This window comes from Apium graveolens, chromosome 5 (assembly GCF_009905375.1).
Source record: "Apium graveolens cultivar Ventura chromosome 5, ASM990537v1, whole genome shotgun sequence".
Classification (NCBI taxonomy): domain Eukaryota; kingdom Viridiplantae; phylum Streptophyta; class Magnoliopsida; order Apiales; family Apiaceae; genus Apium; species Apium graveolens.
This window is the reverse complement of record NC_133651.1, coordinates 143,540,039-143,556,288: the sequence shown is the minus strand read 5'-3', so window position 1 is coordinate 143,556,288 and position 16,250 is coordinate 143,540,039. Positions and strand designations below refer to the sequence as shown.

Here is a 16,250-nt window from a genome sequence, read left to right as displayed (position 1 = left end):
ACTTGAGGTTTATCAGTAACCTCAGATAATTTCTTTTTCAATTATCTTGCTGACAAAAGTCCTATGTTCTTTTCTTTCTTAACAGACTTAATGGTTTCCTTGCTTTCCTTTCTTTGAGATTTATCACTTACCAGTTTTTCTTGTGATACTGATGTTGAACCCTTTTCAAAAGTGGATTTGGGTTCATCAGCTTCTGATGAGATAAACTTAACATGAATTTTAAGGGTAATTTTATTTTCAGGGTCAACATCCTTAACTTCATCTTTATATCCTAGGCATTTTTTTCAGTTTTTCTTTGAGATTATCTCATGAACCTTTTTTCCTGAATCAGTCCAGGATTTAAGGGTTTTTCTCTCATTTTCTAGATCTTTTTCTAACATACTGTATCTAGCCTCAAGAATCTTTACTGTATGTTTAGCTCTCTCACATTCTTTCTTCAAATCTATCTGATTTATTAAGTCAAACTCTAACTATTCATTCCTAGATTTCAAGATCTCATTTCAGTTATAAGTCTATCATTTTTTAGAGTCTTATTCTTAAAATTACTATACAAAGATTTAAGAATAGATTTCAACTCAGATATATTCTCAGTATCCAAAGAGAAGAAAGGAGTTTGTACCTTAGACTCATAGGAAGCATGATCATCAAAGCTAGTCATCAGTGTATAGCATGTGTCATCATTTTCAGAATCAGAAGAGTCCATCCAATTATTGCTTAGAGTGATCAGGGCTTTGTTCTTTCCTTTATCATGCTTTGTTTTCTTGCACTCTGAGGCAATGTGACCAGGTTCGTCACAGTTGTAACACTTGATCTTTGTCCTGTCTACCTTCCCAGCTTTAGAGTCTTTTCCATCTTTTCTCCCAGTTGACTTCCTTTCACCTCCAATGAACTTCTTCCCGAAGCTTATTTTGTTCTTAGACTTCCTGAATTGTATCCTCCTGAAACCCTTAACCAGCAATGCGGCCATTTGCATGACATCAGAATCTGTCATGTTCTCATTAGTTTCAGAATCAGTATCATCATCAGGATTTGATGAATCATCAATATCTGATTTTGGCAAATTGTTCTTCTTTCTTAAAGCTCCAACAGACTTTTCTTTTGAAGCTTTATCATTTACTTTCAAAGCAACAGATTTCCCTTTGTTGCTTTTCCTCTCCCTCATTTGCTGAACCTCTAAATCATGAGTTCTCAGCATGCCATAGACTTCATCCAGAGTAATTACTTCTAGATCATATTGATGTCATATGATTGAAGTCTAAGTCTCCCATTCTTCACTCAAAGCTCTCAAGAACTTGGTGTTTAAATCCTCTTGATCATACACCTTACCCACCAAAGACAGATTATTGAGCAGGGTCAGAAATCTATCATAGATGTCAGTGAGACTTTCATTAGGCTTGGCCTCAAAATGTTCAAATTCTTGAATCTGAACAGCCCTTCTATTCTTCTTGATGGCCACGGTTCCTTGACATTGAGTGTCAAGAGCATCCCAGATCTCTTTGGCAGTTTTGTAAGCTATAACCCTATTTGACATCACAGAATCAAGACTGTTATGCAAAATGTTTCTTACCTTTGCATCTTTCAGCACAACTACTTTCTCTTCTGGTGTCCACTCAGTCTTCTCCTTCAGCTGATAATGTTCAGCAACAGTAGGAGTTGCAGGGAACCAGTTTTGTTGGCATGAATGGTCCATCATTGATTATATTGAGATAATCTGGATCAGTAGCTTCCAGGTGCATGAGCATCTTCACCTTCCATATTGGATATTCAATCTTTTTCAGAATGAGAATTTTAATGCTTTTATACTTGTTCAGAGATATGTTTAGATCATTTCTGATTGTAAATTTATCAGTGGGCTCTGATACCAATTGTTGCCCAGTGAAGATATAATTATTTAAGGGGTGTTGGATACAATTGTATAAATGTTTTGAACAAGTAATAAAATATAACAGCTTTTTATATTTCTGATAAAAACTGTTACAAAATTCTCTCAAGAAATACTGATGTTCTTGAGAGCTGCTAGGTCGAATGATACTCGAGATCGATACACTAAGTGATGACATAAACTCTGTTTATATACTATATAACTACAAAAAATCAATCTAAGATATGCATTATCAAAAGCGACCTGAAACTAATATATATCTTCAACTGAATAGATAAAGTCCTATACCTCTGACGTAAAAGATATCTGCTCCACATTACAAGGAATAGAACAAATCATTTAAGTAGACTGACTTCAAATACTGATGACATACAAATGCTGATGTTGTATCAAATCCTGACGAAAAATCAGATTCTGATGACACCCGAACAGCCAGATCCTGAGCTTCTTCTGATCATTGAGAATTCAATATGTAACAAAGATGCTGGATGGAGAAATGAAAAACATGTGATTAGACTTATACAGTTTTGTTTTATTAGTTTGTCTTTTTCACATGTAACTTGGTGATATGTATACCGAGAGTAGCAAGTAGAAAAATATCGATCGAAATAACTGAGAAATAGATAAGGCATAATCTGTTAAGAATTTCTTAGTTCTCTCTTTGTAAATTCACTTGTAAGCAGTTGTGTGGATTCTTGCATCACAGAGTTCTCAATCAATATATATCTTTGGTGGAAAGGTCAATCCACCAGAAAGTTTTAAATCTTTGTGTTTAGTAACTGTGTGTTTTAAATACATTTATTTTTCATTCCGCACACTTGCATATTCAAACACTGATATATTTTGATAAAGTATTTTCTTATATTTTTAAAAGAAACCTAGAATTATATTCAACCCCCTTTTGTAATTCTATTGTTAGATTTTTTGGAATAACAATTGGTATCAGAGCAAGCTCTTGACACACTAAGAGTTTAAAGATCAAAATAATTAACAACATGAGCAGGAAGGATGCAGAGTGAAGATCCCTTTCTTGGATAAAGACAACTATCACCATTGGAAGGTGAAAATGCATATGCATCTTCTCTCTCAAGATGAAAGATATGTTGATTATATTGAGAAAGGTCCTCATGTTCGCCGAAGAGCTGCTACAGACACTGAAGGACCTGTAGGCAATGAGCAAAGTATATCGAGATCTGCGACACTTTCAAGTTCAATGGGGTGACTGAAGATGCTATCAAGCTGCGACTCTTCCCGTTCTCTCTGAGGGATAAAGCAAAGTGCCGGTTACATTCTCTACCACCAGGGTCTATCACCAAATGAGAGGATCTTGCTCAAAAGTTTCTCACTAAATTCTTTCCCATGGCGAAGACTGCTACAATCAGGAATGCTCTTACTCAGTTTTCGCAGCAAACTGGAGAATCTCTGTGTGAGGCTTGGGATCGCTACAAGGAGATGCTAAGGAAGTTCCCACACCATGGCATGCCTGATTGGATGATTATAAACTGTTTCTATAATGGTTTAGGCGCACAGTCCAGACCTATGCTCGATGCAGTGTCTGGTGGAGCCTTGTGGCCCAAAAGATATAATGAAGCTTATGAGTTGATTGAGCTAATGACAGCTAATGAATACCAGAATCCTACGCAAAGAATATTGCAAGGCAAGGTAGCAGGAATTCTGGAAGTGGATACAGCTACTGCTATAGCTGCTCAACTTCAAGCTTTGATGATGAAAGTGGACTCTTTGGCTAATTATGGAGTTAATCAAATCACTAGTGTTTGTGAACTTTGTACGGGGGAACATGAAACTGAGTAATGTGCTATTTCTAGCGAATCAGCTCAATTGTGAGCAACTTTCAGAGATCACAGCAACAAGCTCCAGCCACTTATCATCCCAATAATCGTAATCTCCTAACTTCAGCTGGCGTAACAATCAGAATGCGGTGCAACAAACTTATCAACCATAGAAAACAAAACAATATAACCCTCCTGGTTTTCAACAACCGCAATATGCCCCTAGGCAACAACTTCAACTTCAGAGCCATGCTGTTTTTATCAAGACCTTAGAGAATCTGAATTGGACGAGTTGAGGCTCATGTGCAAGAGCCATGCTATTTTTATCAAGACCTTAGAGAATTAGATTGGGCAGATTTCTAATGCATTACTGAATCATCAACCTGGCATGCTTCTGAGCGATACTGAAGTGCCAGGCAAGAAGGAAGTTAAGGAGCATGTTAAGGCAATTACATTAAGGTCTGGAAAGGTTGCAAATCTTGAAAAGGCTAAGACTTCAGAATTTGAAGTTGAGGCTGAAGAAGGAGTGCAGAAGGAAGAAGAAGTGGAACCAAGGAAGACTACTGTTGAGCACACTCCTCCTGAGGTTAATACAAGGGAGAAACAGATCTATCCTCCACCTCCTTTTCCTAAGAGGCTGCAGAAGAAAAAGCTGGATAAGCAGTTTGAGAAGTTTTTGGAGGTATTCAAGAAACTTCACATCAACATACTTTTCACTGAAGCTCTTGAACAATTGCCTAGTTACGCGAAGTTCATGAAAGGTATTCTCTCTAGGAAGGTAAATCTTGATCACTTAGAGACCGTTGCTCTCACGGAGGAATGCAGTGCTGTTCTACAACAAAAATTGCCTCTGAACCTTAAAGATCCTGGAAGCTTCACTATTCCTTGCACCATTGGAAAAGTGTCATTTGACAAATGTTTATGTGACTTGGGAGCTAGTATCAATCTGATGCCTTTTTCAATCTTCAAGGAGTTGGACTTACCTAATCCAAAGCCTACTTATAGCCTACTTATATGACTTTGCAGTTGGTCGACCGTTCTATTACATATCCGCGAGGTATTGTGGAGGATGTCTTGGTAAAGGTGGATAAACTCATCTTCTCTACTGATTTTGTAATTCTTTATTTCGAGGAGGATAAGAAGATTCCCATCATCATGGGAAGACCTTTCTTGGCTACTGGCCGAACCTTGATAGATGTGCAGAAAGGTGACCTCACCATGTGAGTGCTGGAACAAGATGTAACTTTTAACGTGTTCAATGCCATAAAATTCCCTACGGAAAATGAGGAGTGTTTTAAGTGGAGAACTTGATCGATTGCTAAGGTCTGATGCCTTAGAAAAGGCCTTGTTTGGGAATTCCGATAGTAAAGATGACGAAGGTGATGAACACTTGCAATATTGAATGCTTCTCCCTGGAAGCGAAAGATAGATATACCTTTTGAATCTCTTGGGTTGGAGGAGCTGAAAAGTTCTCCAAAGCACCTAAAGCCATCTATTGAGGAAGCTCCTACTCTTGAGCTTAAGCATTTACCTGAATATTTGAGGTATGCGTTTTTAGGTGATGCATCTACTTTGTCTATTATTATTGCATCTGACCTTTTAGGTAGCATTGAGGAAAAACTTTTGAGAATTCTTAGAGAATTCAAATAGGCAATTGGTTGGACTATAGCAGATATCAAGGGAATCAGGCCCTCGTATTGCATGCATAAAATTCTGCTAGAGGAAGGAAGCAAGCCTACTGTTGAGCAACAGAGAAGGCTAAGTCCGATCATGAAAGAGGTTGTGAAGAAGGAAATCCTCAAGTGGCTAGATGCAGGGATTATTTATCCTATTTCTGACAGTTCATGGGTGAGCCTAGTTCAGTGTGTGCCAAAGAAAGGTGGCATCGCCGTGGTAGCAAATGAAAAGAATGAGCTTATTCCTACACGAACAGTCACGGGGTGGAGAGTTTGCATGGATTATAGAAAGATGAACAAAGCTACAAGGAAAGATCACTTCCCTCTTCCTTTCATTGATCAGATGCTTGATAGATTGGCATGACATGATTACTACTATCTTCTGGATGGCTATTCAGGATATAATCAAATTTGTATCGCTCCAGAAGATCAAGAGAAGACTACATTCACATGTCCTTTTGGTATCTTTGCATTCCGAAGAGTTTCTTTTGGGCTATGTGGAGCACCAACCACTTTTCAGAGATGCATGATGACTATCTTCTCTGATATGATTGGAAATAATGTAAAATTTTTCATGGACGATTTCTCGGTCTTTGGAACTTCTTATGATGAATTCTTGCACAATCTTGGGTTAGTGCTGAAAAGGTGCATTGAGACCAATTTGGTTCTCAGTTGGGAGAAATGTCATTTTATGGTGCGGCAAGGCATCATTCTAGGTCACAAGGTTTCTAGTAAGGGTCTTGAGGTGGACAAAGCCAAGGTGGGGGTTATCGAAAACTTTCCTCCACCAATTTCTGTGAAGGGAATTCACAATTTTCTTGGGCATGTGGGTTTCTATAGGCGTTTCATCAAGAACTTCTCTAATTTTTCGAAGCCGTTGTGCAATTTTCTAGAGAAAGATGTTCCTTTCAAGTTTAATGATGAGTGCCTAACTGCTTTTCAGACATTAAAGAAGAGTTTGATTACGGAACATGTCATAACTAAACCTGATTTGTCTAAACCGTTTAAAATGATGTGCGATGCAAGTGACTATGCGTTGAAGCAGTTCCTGGGCAAAGAAAGAACAACATATTTCATGTAGTCTACTATGCTAGTAAGACTCTTAATGGTGGTCAATTGAACTACACCACTACCGAGAAATAACTTTTGGCTATTGTCTATGGTTTTGAGAAGTTTCGATCTTATTTACTAGGGACGAAGGTGACAGTCTTCACTAATCACACTGTCATTCGCTATCTCGTCTCGAAGAAGGACTCAAAGCCAAGATTGATTCGATGGGTTCTTTTACTTCAGGAGTTCAAGTTAGAGATGAAGGACAAAATAGGGACTGAAAATCAAGTCACCGATCATCTCTTACATTTAGAGGATCCAATTGCAACTTCATAAGATAAATCTTTGATTAACGAATCTTTTCCCGAGGAGCAATTATTTGGAGTGCAAGCAGAAGAATCGTGGTTCGCCGACATTGTGAACTACCTTATGAGTAACGTTATGCCTCCATATTTGACTTTCGCTTAAAAGAAGAAGTTTCTGCATGAAGTAAAGTGGTATATGTGGGATGAGCCGTTTCATTTTTGACAAGAAGCTGACCAAATCATTAGGAGATGTATTACTAATAGCGAAAGGGGGGATCTTGCGAGATTGCCAGTCAACAACTTATGGAGGACATTATGATGGAGAAAAGACAGCATCTCGTATTCTTCAAGCAGGTTTCTTTTGGCCAACATTATTTAAAGATGCTCATCAGTTCGTTTTGAAATGTGATTGATGTCAACGTGTGGGTAATATGTCCAAGAGGGATGAGATGCCTCTTAATGTCCTTTTCGAGGTTGAAGTCTTTGATGTATGGGAAATTGACTTCATGGGGCCATTTGTCTCATCTTGTAACAATCAGTATATCTTGTTGGTGGTTGATTATGTCTCAAAATGGGTTGAAGTCAAGGCGTTTCCAACGAACGATGCAAAGGTAGTGCTTAATTTTCTTCACAAGCAGATATTCACAAGATTTGGAACTCCAAGAGTCATAATCAGTTATGAGGGGTCGCATTTTTTCAATCGCAAGTTCACTGCTATGATGCAAAGGTATAATATGAATCATCGCATTGCTATGACTTATCATCCTCAGACCAATGGTCAAGATGAGGTCTCTAACATAGAGATCAAGCATATTTTAGAGAAAGTTGTGTGTCCATCGAGAAAAGATTGGTATTTAAATCTCGATAAAGCTGTGTGGGAGTATCGAACAGCGTACAGGACTTCGCTAGGGATGTCACGGTATCAGCTGGTTAATGGTAAGGGGTGTCATTTACCGGTGGAGCTAGAGCATAAAGCATATTGGGCTTTGAAGAAGTTAAATCTTGACTTGGATGCAGCTGGAAAGAAGAGGTGGCACGTTAGGTGTCTAGTGCTCAAATCATTTATGTCGGGGCAACAAGTTCTTTTATTTAACTCTCGTCTCCGTCTTTTTCCTGGAAAGTTGAAGTCATGGTGGCCAGGGCCGTTTGTTATCAAAACTGTGTTTCTACATGGAGCGGTGGAGATTTTTGAGAATGATCTGGGCCAAGCATTTAAGGTGAATGGTCAGAGGTTGAAGCATTACTATGATAACACGGAAAACAGCGAGGTGGTTAGTGTCGTTTTGTTGTCTGTTTGATCTCTCATTTCTACGTCAAGCTAATGACATAAAATAAGCACTTCTTGGGAGGCAACCCAAGTTTGTTGTACATTAGTAGATAGAGGAAAAATAAAGAAAGGAGAAAAGCACAAAAAATCAAAAAAAAATCGGGACCAACTACAGTAGCACGACGCACCCGCGTTGAGGAAGCGGAGCGGCCGCGCCACTTTTCCAGAAACAGAGCGCGCCCGTGCTGCTTGGCGGGGCAGCCGCACTGAAAAAACAAAAGCATGACCGTGCTGAGGTAGCGAGCGGCCGCGCTGCCCCCTGAATCCCAAAAAAATATATACAGCTGGGAAAAAGAGAAAATCGGGGACTTATTCTAAAAATCAATTTCTACCCGAACTTTACTCTTCCACATCCCAAATTTCCCACTCCAAATCAAACCCATTATTCCCACTATTCCCATAATCAATTCCCACCTCTATTCCATATCTAATTCTCTCCCAACCTCCTATATATACACACACTTATATACAAACTTCTCCATCACTTCTCAAATTCTAAAACACAATTCTCTCTCAAACACTTATCTTTTATTCTCTCTTATTCAATCCCAATGGCACCCAAAAGACAGCGAACTCAAGCAAGTAGCAACATCACTGATTCTTCGAGTGCAGGTGGTGTGAGGCCAAAGTTTTCAACTCCCGAGGCTGAGACTGAGTATACGAGTCTTCTCTCGAAGCCTATAGCCAAGGAGCGTGGTTTTCTGCCATCGGGGAAAGATGGTAAGTTGTTGGAGATGTTTGAAGATGAGCTGGGTAGCTTTTCGTGAGGCACCCATTGTTGTGCCCATGAGTGTGGTTCGTGAGTTTTATGCTAATGCTAAGGCGTAGAAGAATGGTTTCACGGTGGTGAGAGGGATGACGATGGAGTACAGCGCCACAACGATAAGGAGAGTGATTGATCATCCTGAGAGGAGGGCCAGGCAGGATATCTGGAATGAGAAGACTCTGGAGGATTTTGATTTGGATGTGATAGTTGCTACTCTGCATGTACCTGAGACTCACTGGAAGTTCAAGAGGGGCACAACTGATTATTCCACATTTTCGGCATTGTGCATGAACAGGTTTGCACGTGCATGGAATGCTTTTATTTGTGCTAACATCATGCCATCTTCTCATGTGCATAATGTTACTGTGAAGCGTGCACGGTTGTTGTGGGGTATTCTTCAGGGAGATTATGTGGACCTTGGTATGGTTATTCACCAAGGTATATTAAGATTTTGCGAGAGAGTACTGCGGGGTCTATACCCTATGCGTCCATTGTGACGAAGTTGTGTGTGGCAGTTGGTGTTTATTGGCCAGCACACGAGCAGCTCCAGATTCCAAATGCTCTGATTGATAGTACCACTTTGTTTACAATACATGAGTGGAATGAAGGAAAACCTGATTTGAGAGGACTTTGGTATTCTTTTGACCATCTGCAAGGTGGGAGGCCAGCTGCTGGGGTAGCTCAGATGAGCAGAACCGCTTTGAAAATCTCAGTTAGGTGAAGAGGTTGGTCCATCACAGGAGCAGGAGGAATCAGGAGCAGATGTTGGAGTTGGTATAGGCATGGCGCAGTATAGGCATCTATCTAGGTTGATGGATGTTATGCATGACATTCATAGTCGGTTTGCACGTGATCTCACCCAAGCATTGGAGACTGCTTTCAGAGCCACAGGAGTTGACATCCAGTGGCCAGTATTCGGTGAGGACTCTGTGTATCCACCTCCAGACACGCCTGACACTCCACCCCTTGAGGGTGATGATCCTGGTTCGGATTAGGTATGCCTGATTCCTTTCTATTACCTTCACTTAGGACAATGAATATTTTTAGTTTGGGGGTAGTAGTTAAGGAGTATGTGTTTTGTATGAGTCGCATATAGTTTACATATTCATGATAGTTTAGTGCATAAAGTTGCATTTTTTTCATATAGTAGTTTTTTTTGTTTTTTTGTAGTTTATATGATAGTTGTTCATATAGTTTCATGCATTTGTATTATAACATGATCCCTTAGATGATTTTTCCGATTGATTTGTGATATTGATGCTAGTATAGTGATATCGTATTTAGTGATGCTAAGTCGTATCGAATTGATTTGCATGTTAGAGACAATTGTATTTCACTAAGTCTTATAGGTTGTTTGAGTGTTAGATCATGATCATGGTTTATTTGTTTGTCGAGGTTTAATCGCTTGTTTATAATTAGAATTTAGGATATTCTCTTAATGATAAATTAACATGGATTTTTAAAATTTGAGAAAATTGGATTTCAATGCTAGTTGTTCTAGCTAGATGTCAAGTGGCTAGTAGTTGGCTCATATTTATATGAGTAGTCTAGGGTTGAACGAGATGGAGCGAAATGCACTCGTTCAGAAATTTGCGAATAAAAAGAAAAAAATAAAAAAAAGAAAGAAAAATTGGGAAAAAGAAAAAAAAAAAGTGTTATGTATAATTGATCACGAGTGGGCTCTTTAGTACACGAGTTATTAAGTTCTTAGGGGACTTTGTGCCCAGTGACCTAAGGCTTTATAGTCTGGGATCCGCTAACCTAACGCTCGCTACATGGGTACTATTGTATAAGTCTTTTGTGGACCTCACTCATTGCACGGTCAAATAACCATACTTGTGTTGTTTTGTTATGAATAAAAGCATGAATCCATATAAAATTCCAATATAAGAATTGTAGTGTTATAAGTTAGTTTGAGTCTAGCTTTTATTTTATTTATAATCTTGCGATTGCTTTTATGAGTAGTGAGTCATGATTATTGATCTAGTTGTGATGGTATATTGTATATCTGTAAGCATTTGCACACACGCACGTCTCTGGTTTGTAAGTTAATTTGTGGGGTTTGATTGATCTTTGTGCAAATGACTGCATTTGTTGAGATGTTGCTTGTTGATTGGTTTAGTTATTCTATGGGGATCATTACATTCATATAGTTGCATTCGTGCATTTTTTTTATTTCTTGTTCTTTGAGTCTGTTTATGCTTGAGGACAAGCATCGATTCAAGTTTGGGGGTATGTTGAGTGGCATTTATGACACTTTATAACGCTCCGTAAAGCTTTGAATTAGTGAGTTTGTACTCAAGTTATTGGTGTTTTAATGTGTTTTGTAGTGTTTTTGCATTTCAGGCATTAATCCAGAATTCGGGTGAATTAGCATTGATTTGATGGTAATATGGTGTTAGGATGGTGTATCAGAATAAAGGCTCATGAAGACCAACTCATTGCAGCAAGAAAAGAAGAAAAAGAAGTTTTTTCCAGAAGACCGGTGAGCCTGCACTATCAGAGCGCGCGCCCGCGCCCGAGGAATAGAAACACAGCGCGCCCGCACTGGTCAAGCGCGCGCCCGCGCTGGGTCGGGATTTCAGGATCCTGATTCTTGTGGAATTTTGATTGGTGGACTTCTATTATGCATGGGCTGCTATATATACAAAAATAAAAGTCATTTTCATAAGTAGATGTACCAGAGCTAAGGAGAAGGCGTAAGAAGACTGTATAGTACAATTCAACCAAGGCGAAGAAGATCTAGTTTATACTTGTGATTCTTTGTTCTAAGTTGTAACTTTGGATGCTAGTTTTCTTATTCGTGAACCTATACTCTTGTTTCGCACTTGGTTTCTTATTTATTCAGTATAAAGACTACATTTATTATACCATGCTTTCATCAGAACCCACATTGATGATGAGTCCGATTATGGGCTAATCGTTATCATGGGGTTCTAACGGATTTATTTATGGATTTCTTTAGTTAAATTGTTCGATGCCGTAGTGTGTGGTGATTTTATGATAACCTAGTTTTGGTTGCGCTTATTCATCTTGTGAGCGTCGCGAACTTATAAGATAGCGTGCTAATCTTTAATGAAATGAAAGTGAATTTAAAGGTTTATAACTTTCCATGCTAGCATATGTTCAAGTATTCATTATGCATGATTTGTAGGTAATTTTAACGATCTTACTTGCCATACGTAATCATGATAGATAACTTGTGCATTGAGCCATTGTATTGTCAAATTCTATAGACATATAGGGTCTTAATATAATTGGTATCTATTCAGCTTCTATCTCTTTTGTGGATGTCTGGTAGTACATTATTCGTGCAACGGAAGTTGGCATTTAGTAGTTTCGTGTTGTCTGATTAGTGTCATCACCGTTACATGCTAAGGTTAAGAACGATAAGGCTATTGAATGAAGTATTTAATGAAGTGAGGATCCCATGTTTGTCATATATATTAATTCAACCATTCTTATTATCTTAGTTATAATTGTTAGTTTAGTTCTTAGTTATAAACAATCATAATTTGTTATTTGTCTTGGCATTGGATAATAACCATATCATTGTTGCATAAGTGCATAAATTGAACTTAACCTAAACCAGTCTCTTTGGGAATGAATCTGATCTTATACTACTAGCGAATGTGTATACTTGCGTGAATTTTAGCGCCTGTTTAGCAAATAATAGTTGTCATCTCAAAAAGTAATATTTTGGCCAGCTCTCTCCTTGAATTATGTGAGTAGGGTAGAATCTCCAGTCATGTGCCTTGAGCAACCACTATCCAAATACCAAAGATTCTTTCTGTTTCCCTGCACACATCAAAATCAAATCAAGTTGATTTTGGGAGCCAAGTTTCCTTGGGCCCTACCTTGTTAGCCTTCTTTTGGATCAAAAGCCCAATAGAATCAGGATTTCTTTTCTCGACCCGGCGCGGCCGCGCGCTTAACCAGCGTGGGCGCGCTGATTTTCTGGACTTCGAGCACGGCTGCGCGCTATCACAGTGCGGGCGCGCTGATTCCCTATATAAAAATCAGACTTCTTCATTTTTCCTTTCTGATTTGAGCCAGTTTTCCAATAGCTTTTATTCCCACACCTTCCTAACAACAAATTAGCACCAAAACAATGCTAACTCACCTGATTACCTGGATAATGCCTGAAATTGTAAAAACACTAGAAAATACATTAAAATACCAACTTGAGTACAAATACACCAATTCAAAGCTTTACGGAGCATAATAAAGTGTCATAAATGCCACTCAACATACCCCTAAACTTGAATCGATGCTTGTCCTCAAGTATAAACAGACTCAAAGAACAAGAAATAAAAATGCATGAATGTAACTAAATGAATGCAACGATCCCCATAGAATAATTAAACCAATCAATAGCAACATCTAAAAAAATGCAGTTATTCGCATAAAGGTCAATCAAACCTCACAAATCAATCTACAAACCAGAGACGTGCATGTGTGCAACTGCTTACAGATATACTATCGCAACTAGATCAATAATCATGACTCACTAGTCATCAAAGTAATCGCAAGGTTATAAATAGAATAAAATCTAGACTCAAAATAACTTATAACACTTCAATTCTTATATCGGAGTTTACATGGATTCACGCTTTTATTCACAACAAAATAACACAAATATGCTTATTTGACCGTGCAATGAGTGAGGTCCACAAAAGACTTATACAATAGTACCCATGTAGCGAGCATTAGGTTAGCGGATCCCAGACTATAAATGCCTTAGGTCACTAGGCACAAAGTCCCCTAAGAACTTAATAACTCGAGTACTAAAAAGCCCACTCGTGATCAATTTTACATAACACTTAAATATTTTTTTTCTTTTCTTTTTTTTTCTTTTTTTTTTTCAAATTTCTGAACGAGTGCGTTTCGCTCCATCTGGCTCAACCCTAGACTACTCATATAAATATGAGTCGGCTACTAGCCATTTAACACCTAGCCACACAACTAGCAATGAAATCCAATTTTTTCCAATTTTCAAATATCCATGTTAATTTATTATTAAGAGAATATCCTAAATTCTAAATATAAACAAGCGATTAAACCTCGACAACTAAAAAAACCATGACCATGATCTAGAATTGAAGCAACCTATAAGACTTAGTGAAATACAATATCCTCTAGCATGCAAATCAACTCAATAAGACTTAACATCACTAAATACGTCATCACTACACTAGCATCAACATCACAAATCAATTGGAAAAATTATCTAAGGGGTCATGTTATTATGCAAATGCATGAAACTACATGAATAAACTATCATAAAAACTGCAAAAAACAAAAAAAAACTACTACATGGCAAATATGCAACTATATGCACTAAACTATCATGAATATGCAAACTATATGCGACTCACACAAAACATATTCTTTCAATTACTACCCCCAAATTAAAATATTCACTGTCCTCAGTGAAGGTAATAGTAAGAAATCAGGCATACCTATTCCGAATCAGGATCATCACCCTCAACGGGTGGAGTGTCAGGCATATCTGGAGGTGGATACACGAAATCTTCACCAAATACTGGCCACTGGATGTGAACACCGGTGGCTCTGAATGCAGTCCCAAGTGCCTAGGTGAGATCATATGCAAACCTGCTATGGATGCCATGTATCGCATCCATTCTCCACGCTAGACGCCTATACTGCGTCGTACTCAAACCAGCTCCAACATCAGCTCCTGCCTCCTCCTGCTTCTGCTGTGACGGACCAGCCTCTTCTCCAAACTGAGCTCTCCAAGCTGCTTTCCTTTCCTGCTGCGTCCCACCAACAAAAGTCTGATTTGCTTGCCTACCACCTGACAGATGGTCATATGAATAATCAAGCCCCTTAGGATCGGGCTTGCCACCATAACACTCAGTCATATTCAACAGCATAGAACTATCAATTGGAGCACTGGGAAACTATAGCTGCTCATGTGGGGGCCAATAAACACTAACTTCCACGCACAACTTTGTCACAATAGATGCATAGGGTATAGAACCCGTAGTACCTCCTCGTAAAAATCTCAAAATCCCCTGATATATAACCATCCCCAAATCAATATAATCGCCCTAAAGAATACCCCACAACAGACGAGCACGCTCCACCGTAATCTCATGCACATAAGAAGATGGCATGATGTTAGCACATGAAAGGGGAGATCAGCCCCTTGGAAACGAACTCCTGTCTCAAGATATAAAAGAAAAAGAAGGGGCCCCGACTTAGATTAAACTCATGCATGTTGTCGGTAAAATAATTCCAAGCCCGTGCAAACCTGTTCTTGCACGACGCAGGGAAAGTGGAGTAATCAGTTGTGCCCCTCTTGAAATTCTAGTGAGTCTCAGGCACATACAGAGTAGCAATGATCAGATCCAAGTTGAAGTCCTTCGGAGTCTTATCATTTCAAGTATCCTGACTGGGCTTCCTCGCAAGCTGCTCAATCACCCTCCTTATTGCATCAGCACTATACTACATATTCATCTCCCTAACCATCGTGAAGCCGTTCTTCTCCTCCTTCGCATTAGCATAGAACTCTCGCACAACACTCATGGGCACAGCAGCGGGAGCCTCGCAAAAAGGAACCCATCCCATTTCCAGAATCATCTCTAACAACTTACCATCCTTTCCTAAAGGCAGAAAACCTCGCTCATTTGCTATAGGCTTTGAGAGAAGCCTCGTGTACTCCGTTTTAGCCTCTGGAGTCGAAAATCTCGGTCTCACACCACCCCGTAGATGAAGAATCGGTGGTGCTGCTGCTTACTTGAGTTCTTTGTCTCTTAGGTTCCATTGGGATTGAATGAGTGAAAATAAAAGATAAGTGTTTGAGAGAGATTTGTGTTTGAGAATTTGTGAAGTAGTAGAGAAGTTTGTGTATAAGTGTATGTATATATAGGTGGCGAGAAGAGAATTAGAAATGGAATAGAAGTGGGAATTGATTATGGGAATCGTGGGAATAATGGGTTTGATTTGGAGAGGGAATTTTGGGATGTGGAAGAGTAAAATTTGGGTAGAAATTGATTTTGTAGTAAAAATCCCAATTTTCTCTTCACGACTGCTGTTTTTTATTTTTTTATGAGTCGGGACCCCGGCACGGCCGCGCGCTAGACCAGCACGGGCGCGATCACCTTCTGCCAAATCGGTGTAGCCATGAGCTAGATCAGCGTGGGCGCGGTCACCTTCTGGAAAAACAGCGCGGCCACGCGCTAGATCAGCGCGAGCGCGCTCAGCTTCTGAAGTTGGCCCTGAATTTTTTTCTTTTTCTGATTTTTTTGTATTTTTCTTTTTTCTTCTTGCTTCCTCTACCTACTAATGTATAACAAACTTAGGTCGCCTGTAATATCCCATATTTTCAATATTATTATTATAATTATTTGGAATTATTTATGTGATTTTACGTGAATTTTGGTGAATTATCTGATAAGTGGAATTGATGTTTGGGTGTTTAGATGTGA

At 39.0% G+C, this 16,250-nt stretch overlaps 1 non-coding gene across 1 annotated transcript; it reads right to left on the bottom strand.

The window, feature by feature from the left end:
- Positions 1–3,256: 3,256 nt before the first annotated feature.
- LOC141662560 (small nucleolar RNA R71) lies at positions 3,257–3,363 on the bottom strand. Its single transcript, XR_012550669.1, has one exon. It is a non-coding gene; the product is annotated as a small nucleolar RNA R71 (small nucleolar RNA).
- Positions 3,364–16,250: the final 12,887 nt, after the last annotated feature.